The 16,469-nt window shown below is 46.6% G+C and overlaps 1 protein-coding gene across 7 annotated transcripts in view; it reads right to left on the bottom strand.

Annotated features, from left to right (window-relative positions):
- The window catches only part of SZT2 (SZT2 subunit of KICSTOR complex), an 804,663-nt gene that overhangs the window by 201,946 nt on the left and 586,248 nt on the right, over positions 1-16,469 (bottom strand). The window lies entirely within an intron of this gene.

Raw genomic sequence — 16,469 nt, 5'->3', positions numbered from 1 at the left:
CCCAGCAACCACAAAGTCAATATCACCAAAATCCCAGATAGAGGTTGAAACATCAGTATCATAGCCCGAAAATCCTGGACTCGCAGTTCGGGAGGATTGGCCTGAAACTGCACCATGTCCAGAACAGCTGCGATGAAGGGAGCCTCTGAGAGGGAGTCATGTGTGACTTCGGCACGCTGATAGTGAACCCTAGAAAAAGCAGGTGGTCCAGCATAGTCCGGAGGTGGGAGACGACATCTTCGGGTGAACCCGTTTTCAACCGCTTGTCACAGAGATAGGGGAAGATTGGCACCCCTGATGTCCACAGATGATAAGCTACCACCACCATCACGTTGGTGAACTCCCGAGGGGAGCTGGTAAGGACTAAAGGGAGCATAGCGAACTGAAAGTACCTATGGCCCACCGTAAATCGCAGGTAACACCTGTGGGCAGGCAGGAGGTGAATGTGGAAATATGCATCCTGCAAGTCTAACGCTACCATTTATACTCCCGGGTCCAGGGAAGACAAGACTTCAGCGAGCGTGGGCATTTTGAACTTCTTCCTGAGGAACAAATTGAGAGGGTCCCTCAGGGCCATCAGAGCTATCCCTTTCCTGACGAAGCAGAGAAAGATGGTCCTCCGTCAACATGTCGTAAGCAAGTGGCATGGGTGGAGGGGTTGTCTCGAAGAGGAGGGAGTAGCCCCTCCGGACAATCTGCAAAACCCATTGTGATAAACAGCTAGTGGTGCAGTTAATGGTGGATCCTGCTGCCCACTAGGAGTTCATGAAAAGGGGGCAGACTATAATGGCTTGGTGGCTGCAGCTGCTGGGGAGTGGTGGACTGGCACAACCACAGGCTTCGCAATCCTCAAGGTCTGTGGGTATCACATACTCAGCCACGCAGAGGCTGTGAAGCTTGTGCGCCAACGTGGGTGGGTGGGTACAGATGTGGTTGGAAGCTCCTTCCATGGCCACAAAAGGAGTGAAAGGTGGATTAGGGGTGACAAGGGGCCATAGAATGGCCAAAGGACCTGGCCCTAGCCCTGCTGTCCTTAAAGAGCACCAGCGCCAAATCCGCCTCATCTTTTAGAGACAGGAACCATCAAAGAGCATGTCTATAAGAGACGCTTGAACATCTCTAGAAAAGCCAGTTGTCCTCAACCAGGCATGGCACCATAAGGCTTGTAGACTAAACCGCTCTGTCCAGTGAGTCGGTGGTGTTCAGTCCACACTGATCGTGAACTTAGCTGCGTCTCTCTCCGGTCGGCAACCGCCTGGGAGAGTATGGCCCAGGCCACCTCCGGGACCGTCTGTAGCACCTGTGCAACCAGATTCGACAGAGCACAGGAATAGCGGCTCAAAAGACATGCGGTGTTCACGGACCACAGTGCCAAGCTGGTGAAAGAAAACATCTTCTTGCCTAAGTTATCCAGCCTCTTGGATTTCCGCTCCGGTGGTGCGGCTGGGAATGTACCAGGATTTACGAGGGAAGTGGACCATAAAGCTCTCCAGGTTAGGGTGATGCATTCGGAAGTTGGGGTCTCCTGGGGCGGGACTATGGCCGCAGGCAATAGTTCTGTTCACAGGCACCCCTGTGTTCGGCTTGGACCAAATCGAGGGTTGTTACTGAAAACTTAAAAAACATGGAGACGGCACAGGCGCTGGTTCAACTGTGGAGCCAGGCCTCAAATGATGACACTCACTTGTCTCGTTGGTTGATGAACGAAAAGAAGTTGAAGACATTTTTTACAATTTCTTCTTCTTGCAGGACTTACCTGAATGACCGGACGACTTCGAGTGAGACAATGATCTTCCTCTCGATGGGGACCAGGATAGCCGCAAGGTGAGCCGCCAGGAGCTTGAGGAATAGCTCCCTCAAGGCCTCTTTGTTCATGGCGTGGCAATCGGAGCAGGCCTTTGGATCTTCGTCTGGCTCAAGGCTCTAAAGGCATACAAGACGCAGGCCTTTGAGGTAGCTGGCTCTTTATATAATATAACAAAAAGAGGTATAATGTGTAGAGAGTCCAGGGATCTCTTATGAGTTGACAGGGGCTTGCTTTAACAATTCCAAGGTTCTCTTTTAGGATTATCAAGGAGGAGTGTCAATAACGAGATACACCCCAATACAGAAAAATAACACGCTCTTCATATAATCTTGGACACCAAGAACTTTGTTACTGGTTAAATTTTTTTTTTTTTTTTTTTTTTTTTTTTTTTTTTTTAGAGTTGCAGTTTTGAAGAAACAAGTAGGCATACTTGTATTGTCTCTAATGCAGTAATGTTAAATCCTAAGTGGAAAAACACATACCGCATACGGGTATTTAACAGCGACTTACAGCACCAATCTTCTGGAGTTAAGGGGAGTACGGTGCAAGGCGGGGTAGAGCTGTGTTACAGCGTCGGGTGCCACGTTGATTTCAATGGGAGGCGATCCTTGGAAAAAGAGGCTGCAAGCTGGGACTGGGGGAAGAGTCTGGTTGAACTCACAAATGGGCTCAATCCTCGAGATGATCAGGCACGTAGGGACACTGATGATCCACTTTTGTATCGGGCAGCAGGACTCTGGTGCAGTGGTGTCTTTATGTGTCAGGTCGGCGCTGAATTAGACACTCGCAGTTGGGGGTCCTGCACAAAGAGGCTGCAAAAGGCGGCTGAAAGCCGAGCCTGGGCAAACCCAAGCTGGGAGTAGACTCTGGAGGGTCTCAGGACCTCGTTGGAACAATTGGCCCACTTCGATGCAGGGTGGGGGGCACGGATGCAGTGGTGCTTTCTGGTGTCTGGTTTTTGTGCTCCAGAATCCTCACGGTACATCTTGGGTACCTCCACGGGAGATGCTGGTTACTTGTTGAAGGGCTGGCAGTCCTCACAGGCTTTTGGAGGCAGAGTAGCTGTAGGACAAGTCTTTTCTGCAATTGTTGGGGGCAGCAGGCAGGCCGGCAGGGTTTGCGCCAAGTCAGTTGCTACACCTCAGTTCTTGCTCTTCGCAGCTCTTCTGTGTCCTTCTTCTTCGGTCATCAGAATCTGCTTTACTGGTGCCAGGGGCTCCATTAAGAATCAGATTTATGGGCATTAAGTGGAGTGCAGGTTGGTAGTCAATGGGCTATTTACCCGTGGGGTCACTACACAGCCTCTATAACCACTTCCTGGGGGAAGTGGGCATAATCCTTTCCCAAAGTTCCTAATTCTGCCATTTTCCTAGAGGGTGGCACATCAGGCTTCTCACCTTAGGAGTGTGACTGGCTTGGTAGAGTACCAGGCCTCCCTGTATATCTCATTTACCGCCTGACCTTGTGCCAAATAGGCCCAAGGCAGGTGGTTGGCATTTCTCCTGTCTGAGGAAGCCGTGGTCACATATCAAAGGCAGCAGAGGCCTTTAAAGCCTCCTGCCTTGCTAAGCTGATTACTTAGCCTTCATGCTTGGAAGTGGTGTCAACACCTTCAGCCACAGCAGGCACTGTTTCTGTCCTCAGAGAATTTAGCCTCTCACCTACCTGTGGTCCGAAACTTGTCTGTGGCGGCTGACTGGTCACCCTCTGGATGCATATAATAATAAATCCACCACTGGAATCAGTGTGGATTTATTAATATAAAATGTTTGATACCAAACACCATAGATTTCCGTGCAGCCATCATGTAGCTGGGGAACTTGTTTTTACCAGTGTCCAACACATGTACTTAAAATGGCTTCCCTGCTCACTTGTGATATCTAAGAATTGACTTAGACATCGCAGGGCCATATTTGCTCATGCAGATATGCCCACACATGATGTATGGTGTACCCTAGTCAAAGGATAGTAAACCACAAACATTTGACAGGATCTTCAAGAATTTGTCTTGAAGACCCCCTCAGCCACATCTTCAAAAACATTGGTGTATGTCATCACCTTGGGTGTGATATGGTGGATAGAAACATCATCGTGCTGATCACTTGAGTGTCTTGTTCTCCAAGTGACAATGTCTTCCACCAGGAGGGAGAATCTCTGAGTGGTGGCAATCTCAAGATGAAGGAAGTGGATCATAAACTTATCTCTTGCCCCTCAAAAGGAAACTTTAATAAAAGGCAAGGACAGGGATAAGGTAAAAAACGGAGCAGTGTAATGCAGATAAATTATTTGTCCGCAACACCTAGTGGTCTGGTTAAAATGTTTCGACCAAGCCGTCACCCCTACTGGTCTGAGGCCGTCACCAGGACAGTTATGTGGGAAAACCTAGACTTTAGGAGATCCCTCGTGTTAGTGAGTGTAAGGCAATTGACTTACAGGTCTTCATTCAGGGTTAGTGCTTTACCTAGAGTGAATCTTTTGTTATAGGCGTAGACTTTAGCCTATACTTATGGGAAATGTAGATGACTGAACTGCTTAGATTAGTCTGGATATTTTAGAATGTGTGCTGAGCATAATGCTTCCTTCAGAGGATTGAATGCCTTTTAACAGCTCCCTCTCCAGTTTACCTTCTTTGGCATTTTGTTGGGGGTCAGTTCTGTAAGGGGAGTCACTATGGTACCATACCCCTTCAAGAACCTCCTGAAGTACCCGGTCAAGCCAAGGAATACCCCGATTTAGGTGGTTGGAGCAACCCAGTCCATAATTGTCTGGATCTTGGGTTGAACTTGGCCTCCACCTACAAGGTGGCCCAAGTATACAACAGAACCCTACCCTATCTGGCACTTGCATGCCTTGATAGCGAGGCCTACACTATGCAGAGCCTCAAGGATCTTTCAAAGGTTGATCAGGTAATCCTGCCAAGTGGAACTATAGAAAGCAATATCATTAAGATATGCTGTACTTAAAGACCCCAAAACAGCAAGGACTTTGTTCATCAACATTTGGAAGGTGGCAGGAACATTCTTTAGTCCAAATATCATTACTGTAAATTTGTAATGTACATCTGGGACAGAGAATGGAGATTTTTTCATTTTCTCCGGGGGTCAGACCAATCTGCCAGTACCCTGATGTTAAATCAAAAGAAGTACTGAGAAATTTGGCTGCGCCTATCCTGTCAATAAGTTTGTCGGCTACTGGGCTAGTGGCGGCCACTTGTTTTACCATTCTCAAGTGGCTCAAGAAAATCAGATGGATGCTCCCCCAGAACACGCTAAAAACCGTAGTCCAGGCTCTGATTACATCTAGACTGGACTACGGTAACATCTTATATCTAGGGGCATGTAAAGAAGTCACTAAGAAACTTCAAACAGTGCAAAACGAAGCTGTCCGGTTGATAGGCATGCTGCCCAAAAAATCCCCAACTTCATCTTGTCTTCGGAGTCTGCACTGGCTCCGTATCGAACAAAGAGCAAAATTTAAAGCGTTGTGTGTTATGCACAGAATCAAGGCAGGCAAGGCCCCTGCCTATCTGACCACCCTAGTCCACCAATACTGTCCCTCAAGAACTTTACGATCTTCCAGCCAACACAAGTTTCAAATACCCAGGATTAATCGAGCTAGACAGGGAGGCCGTTCTTTTGCCTACCTGGCCCCCTCTCTATGGAACTCTCTCCCATTTCAGCTTCGAACCAACGACTGTTACCTTCAATTTCGTAAGAACTGAAAGACTTGGTTGTTTAACCAATAACTCTGTTTTAATAGCCCACTGTCCCCTTCTGTATTTTCGCTCTCTATGTCTATAGCGCCGGGAAACCTCATGGTAGCTGTTGCGCTCTACAAAAATAAATATAATAATAATAATAACTGGGCTAGGATGTGCATCCGTCTTAGTGACAGCATTGAGACCTCTATAGTGCACACAAAAACATCTGCTCTGGTTTCCCACCCTTGAAATGAGGGTTGGGGACAAAGACCACTGGGCTGACCAGGTACTTTCAGAGTGATCAATCCCCCCTAACTCCAGCATCTTGGTGATTTCAGCCCTGATGCTTTCATTCCCTTAATCAGAATGTCTGTATAGTTTTTGACAGGCATACTGTCACCAGTGTCCACATCATGGGTCCACCAGTTAGTCGGATCAGGGGGGAAGGAAATGAGCTCAGCATACTGTTCCAGGACCTGCTTACAGTCAGCTTGCTGTTCGGCAGAGAGGGTGTCTGGTAAGACTACTCCATCAACGGATCCATCTTCAGGACAATGATAGAGAAGGTCAGGTAGAGGTTCACTCTCTTCTGCCTGATCCTCATCAGTGATCATCAGCATAGCCACATCATGGAAAGGTTTTAGGTGGCTAACATGGATGACTCTGTGAGGGTTCAGCTGGTGCCTAGGTCAACCAGGTAGGTGACCTCACCTTTCCTTTCAAGGATAGGCTAAGACCACTCCATTTGTCCTGAAGTGCCATGGGAGCCACAGGCTCTAGTACCAACACCTGCTGTCCTGGTTGGAATTCTGCCAGTGCAGCCACTTGGTCATATCAGAGCTTCTGGAGAGCTTGGCTGGCCTCAAGGTTTTTGGATGTTTTCTCCATGTATTCAGACATCCTTGAACGTAGGCTAAGTGCATAGTCCACAATGTGGAATAGAGCCTAACTCTTTGAGAGGTCTCTCCCAGCCTTCCCTAACTAGACACTTACAGGATGCCCAAACAGAAGTTCAAAGGGGGAAACCCCTACTCCCTTCTGAAGTATTTCTCTGTAAGCCAGATGTAGGCATGGTAAAAGACATCTCATCTCCTGAGTTTTTCAGGGATACCCATGGTTTCATATCGAACCTCTCAACAAAACCCTTTCTTTGTGGGTGATATGGGGTAGTGAACTCGTAAGTCACACTACATTCATTCCAAAATGCCTTTAGGTAGCCAGACATGAAGTTACTACCTCTGTCTAACACCACCTCTGTATGGAAACATACTCTTGTAAAAATACTTAAGAGGACTCTGTAAACTGCAGGAACAGTGGCAGTGCTAAGGTGAAGAGCTTCAGGGTACCTCGTGGCATGATCCACTACCAACAAGATGAACCTGTTCCCTGATTCTGTTAGAGGGTTCAGGGACCAACAACTTCATCCCCTACCATTTAAAGGGGAATCCCAGGAATGAAGTGGGGCTTTGGGTGGCTACCTGTCTTACCACTGGCTTGACAGACAGGCAACGCAGAAGTTGCAAAACTCCTTTCCCTTCTGTGACATCCCTGACCAGTAGAAGTGGGTGATTAACCTACTCTTATTTTGGTCTGGCCAAGATGCGCCCAGCTAAGGGGATGCCATGTGCTAAAGAGAGTAAGAACTCACTATACTGCTGAGGTACTACCACTCCTCTAGTGGCACCAGGTGTGGGGTCTCTGGCCTCAGTGTGCAGGAATCCCTCCTACCAATAGATTCTGTGGAAGCCACGGACATCTTCCTTTTCCTGGTCAGCAGCTTGCTGTCTAAGGATCTCAAGAGTGGGACACGTCCTCTGTCCCTGTCACAGAACTTAACTAGAGGGTTTCCCTGTGCCTAGGAGCTCTGCCATGTAAGGCCCAAGTTCCTGGGGCTGAGAGGTCTTTTCCCTGAGGAAAGGGAACCTGTGCTTATGTCTGATTGGAATCTGGTTTCCCAGACTTGTTGCCTTTACTCATGGAGAGTTAAAAAATGACTGGAGGGAGAGTGGGTACTATTTATTAGGGTGATCTCTCTGTCATTGTTAAAACAAAGTGTGTAGTGCTGCTCTAGGGGATATTATGTCCCTCTGTTGTAGCTGGGTATATGTCCCTAATGGACATATATAACGGTCAACATGTTTCGCACTGTATGTGGCCCCAGGAGGCGATCCAAAGTGCTTCTTCAGGACCAAAGGAAGGTCAATTTTAGCATCAGTGGCAGCCTGAACTAACTAGTGCCACCAAGTTTATAGACGGGAGTAGCGTTTTCCTTAATATTAGAGTCAGGACCTCATGAGATCAGAGAGGGCACTCAGGAAGGTTCTCCTGTAGTAGCAGGGCTGATCCACCTGCGTGCCTCTCCCCTTCGCCAGGAGGCCTGGTTAGCTCAGGCCGCCACTGATACTAAAATTGACCTTCCTTTGGTCCTGAAGAAGCGCTTTGGATCTCCTTCTGAGGCCACATATAGAGCGAAACATGTTGACCGTTATATTTGTCCATTAGGGCCTCCCCCAAGTCTCAGATGGAAGCTTGAGGTACCGACGGATAGCGCGGGGCCTCGTACAACCTGAGCAAGGTCCAGGTGAGGTGAGGTCCTTCTCCCTACCATGGAGGAATTTGTATTTCCTTATTGACATGGAGGGCTAATGTCTGCAGTTATTACAGGTTGTACCGTATTCAACCTTTCGAATTTTTTATTTCTCTCACTTTGTTGGAGGTGGTGTTTCTTTTGTTTCACTACTACTTGTGCAACTATTGAAAGAACAGAGGCCCTGACGAATGCCATGGGATTTTATACCCGATAGGCAGAAACATGTTGGCCCGTTATCAGACAGATATTGGTTTGACTGTCTCTCTTGCACTGTTCTTGGTTTTTAATTAGGAGGTGTGGTTCCTCCGCAGAATAAAGTTATTAGTAGGAGGACACTCCATCCTATTTTAAAGTCACTATTTCTTTGTTGCACTGCTATTCACTTGACCATCAAGGATCAGCCATCACTGACGGTTCGCGTATGTTGGTGGACCAAATCCTTAACCAGCAATAGATGGTGCGGTGTTTGCTGTCCCAATGATCAGGGGACCAGACTGACATGGACTTGGGTTTGGCCAAATGATAGGACTGATCACTGAGTCTATTTGATGGAAACCCTTCACTAATTGTTCTGGATTTGTCAGCCATGTATGAATGATCTGCGCTGTGTTGGCTTTTCCTATACACATGGTGTTCCCCGTATATTGAATTATGCTGTCTTCATGTGATTTATACACCCCGAGATCCTGGTGACTCGGACTGACCGTCCAGCTATATAATTAAGCTGATAGACCCTCTGTGTTTTCTGTGTTATACATTAGGGACATATACCCAGTTACAGAGGGACATAATATCCCCTAGGGTGGCACTACATTCTCTGTTTTAATAATGACAGAGGGATCACCCCAATAAATAGTACCCACTCTCCCTTCAGTAATTTTTTAATTCACCACTTTAGACTTCACTGTCACTTACACCCACGCACCCAAACGGATTCTCATCAAAAGATCTCCAATAAAGAGACGCTAAAGTGGACCTTTAGGGCATTGCAAGGCCGGCCCGAAGAGGAGCAAAGCCCAAATAATGAAGCATGACATCCTTCGGGGTGTGTGAGGGCATTATGATGAGGACACACTGTCCCCCACAGATAGAGTAGCACACGAAAAAACGTTTCTTTTTACTCTTTCATCCTCTGCAAGGAACAGTGACTCCCTTTGTGTACGAGTTACTTTTAAGGAGCAAGGGTCACTGGACCTAATAATCAGCTCCTAGTGTCCCCCTCTCTATAAATTGGATCCAACTCCTTTTCTTCACCTAGGGCTCTGCACGGTGCTCTTGTTTTTACACACAGCCATTCAGGTTTACCCACAATTGCTACATGGGTTTTCATTTCGACCTCAGCCCAGGCTGAGGACTGCAGATCATTTCCTACCAGACAAGCCATAGGAATTCCAGAGAATACCACAACTTTCTTTTGGCCAGTATCCACTCCCCATTCTAAGGACATCATTGCCTTAGGATGGACTTTAGTCTGGTTGTCAGCATTGAGGACTGTGAAGGCCTCACAAGTCAGATACTGTCCTGTGGATATCAGTTGCTCAGTCACCATAGTGGCACTTGCACATGTATCCCTCAGTGCTATAATTCTAACCCCATTAATATGTGGCTGTTGTTTGTGTTTCTCCATGTTACTGGGACAGACAGCCAGGGCAGCTACACCCACCCCACCCTCCGAGACTAAAGTCACTTCAGTGCACACTCTGACTATGGTCAGGACACAACAAAGATCCCATCTAAAGGCTTACCACTGCATTAGGACTGCAGGTGCACTAGGGGAATCCTTTTGGGACAGATAAGAGTCTCCAGTTCGGTGCCCACTGGCTTTGCAATTAAAGCACCAAGCCTTCTTGTGATCCCAATTTTTACCCTGGAATGCACCCTTGGTCTGTGTGTTGTCTCAGGGTCCACTCTCCGGAAAATGCTATTGGGGGCCTTCAGAAGACTCATTATCTTTGTCAAGGAATCTTTCATGAGGTCCTAGGACTCAGCATCTGTCTCATCTAGTATGAGGAGTCTACACCTACACTTTCCTGAAAACAGCTCCCAGCGGAGCAGAGTAGAGAGCCCCTCTCACTTGCAGGGGGTCAGAAACATGGCTGTGGTGGCAGGTTGGTAAACACTAGTCAGCCAACCCCCTAAAGGCTGGTAGGTTTTCAGGGGGAACCTCTAAGGTGCCCCATGGGTGCATGTATTAATACATCTACCACTGGAATCAGTGTAGGTTTATTAATACAAGGTGTTTGCCACTAAACACCATATATTTCATTGAAGTCATGAAGCTGGGGAACTCGTTGTTACCAGTGTCCAGCACATGTACTTAAAATAGCTTCCCTATCCACTTGTGCTAGCTAAGAAGTGACGCAGACATCACAGGAGCATATTTGCTCATCCAGATATGCCCACACATGTAAGTATAGTGCACCCTGCCGTAGTGCTGTAAGGCCTGCTGGAGGGGTGGCTTACCTATACTGCATGCAGTGTTCGTAGGCAGGGCACACAGGGATGTGTGCCATGTCATGTTTTCACTTTTCTCTGCACCATGGCACGCAGCCTGCAATGGCAGTTTGCATGTTGGTGCTGAGAGGTCTCTTAGGGTGGCACAATACATGCTGCAGCCCTTAGAGTCCGCCTTTAGCTTCCCTGCCCTAGGTACCAGGGGTACCATTTACTAGATGCCAATTGGCAGTACTAAAGGTATTGCAAATTGGGGGAACAACTGTACAGTTTAGGGAAAGAGACCTAGCACTGGGAACCTGGATAGCAGAAACCAGTGCACTCAAAATTGCATCAGCTACCAGGCAAAAAGTGGGTGTGACCATGCCAAAAAGGGACATTTTCCTACAGCCGTCACCGACATCGAGCATTGACAGGCACCACAGGGCCAGAAGCCAGCCTCGAAGAAGACATGCATGTCAAACAAGGAAAAACCTCATAAAAGACTCAATAAAAAGTTTGCTAAAAATTGACTATGGATAGCTCCCTAGATCTGTTGACTGGTGCAGAAAGAAAAGAAAGTACGCCTGCGCGGTGGGGTGGCATCTATATAGGCACTGCGCACGTCACTTCTGGTGCGGACGTCACACAGAGCTTTATCGACACCATCTATAAGCGCGCAGGGGTACTACTCACGAAAATTTGCCGGATCTAGTCTGACACTTGGAGGTAATTCTAAGGTAAGGAATCAGATAGAAGTCTCCTATCAAATGGCCTGTATCTCATTTTGTTTGTTTCTTATAGGTTATCTGCAGTCTATCTGTGACCTGGTGTTGGGGATGTCATGATCGGTCAAAAGTGATTATTTTGTGGGCCTAATAGGTGTTTTCTGTAGTCTTGCAGATGATGCAGAAAGTCTTGAAAAGAATGAAGGTTTGCAAGAACATATAGTGGAGTTACATCAAGGTGCCGGTTATAAAGTCAAACTTCTACATATTCTTACATCAGGTGTGCTGTGGCACATACAGTGCCTTTCTGGGGGACCAATGTGGTGTATTGCATCTTAATGGACATGTGTTCCTTGAGCGAGCTGATGTAGATTTGTAGAGCACACTATCACCCGATAGAGATACAATTGTTGAGGTATGCTGGTTCAGTGTTATCCAGAGCCTTGGAATTGTGGTTTTGGAGCTTGAATTGTGCTAATTTGTGCATAGGGAGTCAGTGGAGTTCCTTTAGGTGTTCCTACAGGTGTGGTGTGTAGTGACTACAGTATGGAAGGTTTATACTGATTCTGGCCACTGAGTTCTGAATGTTCTGCAGCCTTCTTATGAGTTTGTTGTTGATGCCGGCATTCCAGCTTGCTTGAGACCAAGGCATGACGATTTTCCGGATGCTGAATGGGAGCCATTTGAAAATGTTTCTCATCATATTCAGAGCATGGAAGCATGAGGCAGTGACTGCACTAATTTGGTCGGTCATGTCGAATATGCTCTTGATGACAATCCAGAGGTTCCTGGTGTGGCCGCTGGGTACCAGTCCTAGCTCCGTTAGCCACCAGGCGGAGTCCCATTGTGATGTGCTCTTTCGAAAGATCACAATTTCAGTCTAGTCGGTTTTCAACTTTAGAGAGTTGGCCTTCATCCAGTGGGTGATTTCAATCATCAAGACCCTGAGGAAAATCACTCACTATCTCTCTCTGAAAGCCCGGAAACAGACTGTAGTGACCCTAGTCACGTCCCGGTTAGATTACTGTAATGCACTCTACTCGGGTATTAACCTAGGCCTAATACAACGCCTGCAGACTGTACAAAATGCGGCAGCTAGGTTCGTTCTTGATGCCCCTGGCCGTTCATCTGCCACCTTAGCCAGGAAGAGTCTGCATTGGCTCCCAATTCAGGCTAGGATCTCTTTTAAGATCCTATGCTTTGTCTATGGGGCGCTATGTGGTGATGGCTCGGAAGACACACGATCTCTCCTAGTCCCCTACACTCCCTGTAGAGACCTACGCTCCTCCAGTAAAAATCTCCTGACTGTACCCCGGGCCCGGAAAGTCAGGTGGGGCGGAAGGGCCTTCTCCGTTCTGGCCCCGAGGTTATGGAACACTCTCCCTCTGGAATTAAAAGTACAACCCGCTATTGGTCCTTTTAGGAAGGCACTAAAAACATGGCTTTTTGCTGAGGCCTATCTGTACGTTGGTTTCCGGTACATATGTTTTATTTTATTTCTGTTAGGCGCCTTGATGCCCATGGGCTAAGTCTGCGCAATACAAGATGTCTTTCATTCATTCATTCATGCAGGCACTGAACTTAACCTTGGGACTGGGCATTTTGTTTGTGGGGGAGAGGATGATTTGTGAGTAATCAGGGTAGGTAAAGATGTAGATGTTGTAAGACCAGATGATGCTGGCTAGTGGGATCATATATGCGTTGTTAGCAAATGGAGGAATTGGGTCTTGGTGGGGTTGAGTTTTAGATAGGAACTGGATATCCTGGTCTGAATGAGGCGGGGGCAGTGTTTGAGTCACTGAGCATTGATGTTTGGGGAGATTTTCCAATAGGGTTGTATGTTATTAGCATCTCTGTAAATTATGAAGTTGCTGTTGGTGAGTAGGGTTCTTCCAGGCTGCATATAGGCACTGAAGATGAGCCCTGAGGGTACTCTACAGGTTCAAGAAACCTTCTGGAATCTAGAGGTACCCATCTGGATGGGGTGGTGGCCATTGCGCACGCAAGAGGAGAATCCGTGCAGAACAGTGCTGTGGACATCATTTAATACATCATGGTGTGGATGATAGTAGGATGGCCAACACTGCAAATGGTCATAAGCAACAGAGGAAAGAGCCTTTTATTGTTTGCCAGGAGGGTGTCATTGACTGCTTGAATGGTGGCTGGTGCAGTGCTGTGGAGTGATCTTTTTATTACTGCTATTATGTAACTGAACTTGTCAATAATCAATATAGCGCGCATAAGCTTGAGCATCTACATTACATAATCATTACACAAAGATAAAAGTGCAATGGCCTGCTTCATGTATAGGTAGATCAGTGGAACTGTGATATTTATATGTTAGTTGCAAAGTGAGAGCATGCCAGTCTAGAGATGAAGGGTGCTATCTAGCTCGACATACCACACCTCTGGATTCCACCCCCACCCCTTCTCACATGCTGACTCCTGGCTTGAAAACGTGTGTGGCTAATAAGGCACCCGAGTACTTTCTCTCAGCTACTTCTGGACAGGGTCACATATATCTAGAGGTTGAGTTGTTTCAGGGTGTAGTTGAGCATACATCTCACTGGTTATACGGCACAATGCTATATTGTGTACCCATCTCTCAATATGTATGTGGTGCAGCAGCATGATCCACCCCTCAGCAGCAATCAATGCACGCCCGAAGAGATGATTGTTCTCATACAAACCCTTAATTTGTTTCTAAGTTACACTTTCATTGATTGAGCTTAACCTTGGAGACATTCAACAGCCTTTGGACCTTGGGCAGTCTTTGTCCTCTACAGCTGGTGTGCAATGGATATGATGTTACTTGAGTGACTCTTTGGCTGGTGACAATCTATAACTACAGTTATACCACAGTCGTTGCTTGACACTCCCTTGTCCTGATTAAGGACCTTGCATTCAATATGTAATAGTATGAAACATTAATAGATAGTGTGGACTATCTCCTGATGAAACAGTCCAGGTTCCTGGAGCAGGCAGGGTACCTTGATACATTCGCTTTCAAGAGACTCATTGTGAAGCTAGACATTTGCTTACATAAATCTGTCCATATTCCAGACATAGATCGAGTTGTCACCTCATGGGATCTCTACAGAAGCTTTTATTTGTTGCAATGCCGAATAGGACTATTATCTGATGCATAATGCACATCTCATAAGAACTGACTGTCCAGTCCTAGTTTGTCGAGTCCCAAACATTAGGTTGCCTAAAAACCCGTATTTGAAAGATCATGGCGAAGAGTGCTGTTAACTAGGCTTACGCTCCTTCTGGGGATAGAGTTTCATATAGGCCTCTGAAAAATAAATAATAAAGGAAGTGTTATAAATAATGTGTATTTGTAAACCACATTCTCACCCTGGGGTCTCTCGGCACTGAAAAACAGACGCTTCTTGTTACCCAACACAATGCTACTTATTTTCTGCACCTTGGAATGATGAGTCTGAAGATCTGCCAGAACATAGGGTTTTGGAGTGAATGCATTACTCCACTGAGTCAAAGAGACCTACAGATCTGTTGGAAACACTGTTCCCCTTATATTAAACTGTGAGCTAAAGACTGATTGATAGTCCTGAAAAAAAGTGATTGGTGGTGATGTGTTTTTGGAGCAGAGTGAGACCGCTTTTTCGATGCTCCTCCCAAAGAACTGTAAATGAGAGATGGGGCGGTAGTTGGTGCAGTCATCAAGGTCTAAAGTGGGTTCATGGATGATTTAAGGACTGCTAGGCCTCGTCTGTTCCTGATGAGAGTCATGTTCATGCTGAAAAGGGTGCACAAGGATTATGCAGCCAGTGTTTTATTTCTTTTCCAGCTGATGCACCTGGAGTGAAATCTCTGAGAGCCGCTTTGTACCTGCATGGATAGGATAGGCTTCAGGATGTGCAGAGGCCCAGATCACCCAAGAGCTGCCCTTGGTACAACACAGGTTTTGGGTAGTTCATTGCTTCATTTCCACTCATTGCTGGTACCCAGAGACCACGGATTCCCACCATATTGCATGCCATCCACACTTGCCAACCCACACCAACTCAGTAAAGGCCTGCTCCGGATACATGCTGGACAAGTTAGATTGTTCTGCTTTTTCCCTGCCTAAACTGGGAGGCCCATAGGGGTACCTTCAACTGCACACAGTCTATGTGGATTTCCTGACTATGCAAGCAAGGTTCCACAGAAACACTTATAATGTGACTCAGGGACTTTCCAAGTTGCACCTCAATATCCAAGGCTGGCTGACCTGTAGTGAGGACCATTCCTGAAGAGTCATAGCCAGCACACCCTCTGCTCTTGCATCCACAATGTTAAGGCCCCTCTTCAGTCTCAGATTCTAGGTGGATAAGTACCTCATTACCCTTTCAGTCTGCATCTTGCTCAACTCTTTGCTTTTGACGGGGTTGCTGAGCCTGCCATTTGAATGGTTTCTATCTATCCATCGCTCATGTTTATCATGGCTGTGCTGTTTGCTGGGCTGAGGACAAGGCTGTTCCTCTCACCACAGAAACGCCTCCATGGACACTGTGACAGCTGAAGGCCCCAAACTGTGTAACCTGCCACAGATCTATCTCATATCTCAGAGACACCGCACATCTCTACCAGTGCGTAAAACTGAGAACACTAAAGTGGTGAGGTTTATACAAATAAGCAAAAATATTGAGAAAAGGAACTGAGAATGGAGGAATCATGGTTACATTGCTAAAACGGGACTGGATAACAAAATGTGAAAGTGTGGGAACCTTAAATAAAGGGTTTAGATGTTTTGGGTTCTTTTTAATGGGACTAGATGTTTTATGATTACCCATGTTCCACAGTAGATGATATTGAACCCACCTGTACAAATGTAGAAAAGATGGTATTTTCACAATCACATTGTTCCTGCTCAATATTACAGACATGACAGAATTCCAATAAGATACAAGTCATCCCCATTAAGTGTGAAGACATTTTAGACTCTTTCAAGCTCATGCTCACACGTTATATTGTTCTACCCATGTGGATGACAGCACCCCATACAAAGGCAATAAGTGCTATGAAAATGCTGTAACCCAATACAAAACAGCTGTAAATGCTTTCAACAGTGCCATTCACCTCTCCCCTGTGTTAGATCTTGAACTCAATTATTCAAGTTTTTGTGAAGGCATGCCTTATCATTAGACCATTAAACCCGCACCAGTTTAATAAGACACTTGAAAGCACGTGGTCACAGCAATAACA

Source organism: Lissotriton helveticus, chromosome 1_1 (genome assembly GCF_964261635.1).
Source record: "Lissotriton helveticus chromosome 1_1, aLisHel1.1, whole genome shotgun sequence".
Classification (NCBI taxonomy): Eukaryota; Metazoa; Chordata; class Amphibia; order Caudata; family Salamandridae; genus Lissotriton; species Lissotriton helveticus.
The sequence above is the reverse complement of the archived record's forward strand: the minus strand, read 5'-3'. Positions and strand labels throughout refer to the sequence as shown.